Source organism: Condylura cristata, unplaced genomic scaffold (genome assembly GCF_000260355.1).
Source record: "Condylura cristata isolate star-nosed mole 26May11 unplaced genomic scaffold, ConCri1.0 scaffold00008, whole genome shotgun sequence".
Taxonomy (NCBI): Eukaryota; Metazoa; Chordata; class Mammalia; order Eulipotyphla; family Talpidae; genus Condylura; species Condylura cristata.
This window is the reverse complement of record NW_004567109.1, coordinates 35439879-35441713: the sequence shown is the minus strand read 5'-3', so window position 1 is coordinate 35441713 and position 1835 is coordinate 35439879.

Here is a 1835-nt window from a genome sequence, read left to right as displayed (position 1 = left end):
GCGGGAAAGAAAGAAAAGCAATTCTATGAATGCTGCCTTTATAATGAACAATCAGAAATTTCACTAGACTAATTTGACAGAAATTTTTCCTCATTTAAACAACATTACAAAAGTCCTGCATTATAAAATAGGGTAGAATAAATCAGTGTAATCAATAAAACTATACAACAATACAAATTACATATCTTCTGAGTGGGCAGTTTATTCTCTCTCTTTGCAGTCATGACTACAACATGCTCACTAAAAACAACTAAAACTGCCCAAACTATTGCTTAGTTTGTTTTGTTTTTTAAAAAAGGGTGCAATTTTATTGTATATACAACCAATTTACTGGTAATACCTTGGCTTATCGCAAGGTTCTGACAAAATGTTTGTCTAGGCTTTTTTCCCTTCACTGTGAAGCACTGAAAGCTGCTATTTTTTTCTTTTTTTTTTCTTTTTTCTTTTTTTAGTGCACATATGTCATAATAAAGTAATGCCCAGCTAAGTGCTATAAGGGAAGGCAAAGTATGCTGGCTGGCTATAGGAGGTGACACCATACACTGACAATCACACCGTAACAACAGCGCCAAACGACTATTCAACCACTTATCAGACACATATGAAAATCCAAAATGTTTTATTTTATTTTTTTTTCCTTAAATAGAGATAACCAGTAAACAATTTTCAGAACTTGGAAGTTTAAAAACGTGCATATAAAAATGGGCATTATATACTTTTTATTGAATGTGGATTGACTGCAGTCTGCTAAGAAAAATGGGGTGTGGGAGCTGAAGAAAAAGGAAGTTGTCTTTTTTTTTAAGGCTTGCTTGTGAAAGGAACAGTTGTAAAAACAAAATTGCTTGAAGCAGGGTCAGCTTAGTGCTTCACAGTTTGACTGCTTCTCTAAGAGGAGCCCTTCCTGCGCACGTGCATTCAAAAAATCACAAAAAAAGTACAAAGACAAACACCTAAAACACACTGCGTCAAGTGCAGCACTGACTTTGGTCAAATAAAAAAAAAGAAAAGAAAAATGAATAATCGCTAAGCTTTTCTACACGATAGAAGCAGGTATTGCATATTTTCATATATCTGGGGGAAAATAAAGGAAGACTCCAAATAAATTGTAAAATGCAGCAACATCCAAAATACTGATATTCTAAGCATCTACAGATCTCAGAATAGCACTGCCACTGACCACAGAGGACAATAAAGACTACTCCTATCTGCGGAACAACTAACTTTCTATTTAGTTCTAGATGTTGAAACTGACAATGGCTGACATAAAAGTCACATTTACAAAAAGTGTCTCCAAATGCTTGACTAGGGAAAAACCCCTTTCAATAGAGGAGCATGTGCAACAATTCCACAAATAATCGCTATCCAGGGCAAGGCACATTGATATGGAATTTTTGTTTTCGTGCAAATTAAGGAAAAAAAACAAAACAAAACAACATTGTTTGGGGGGGAAAGATGAGGAGCAAAGTGTCTTCCCAAGAATTTCAGTTACTTGATTGTATAGGACAGTAGTAGAACCCTTCTGAAGGGCTGAAAAACATAGTTTAAAGGCAAGTGCCTAGAGTAGGGATTACAATATTGTGTCTTAATGCACTCTACTTTATCCTACATTAACTATATAAAAATTAGTTACTAACACTAGAACATGCAGAGACTTTCTCTGATCAGCAGGGCTTGCCAACCAGAACGTATCTATATGTATAGTATAGGAAACCTTCTTGAAGTTGCACGGGAAGCAAAGGGGTGCTTCGCTGTCTGGTAGAAAAATCACTTGCACTTTTTTTGTTTTTTTTTTTTTGTGTGTGTTTTTTGTGGTTTTTTTTTTTTTTTTTTTGGGG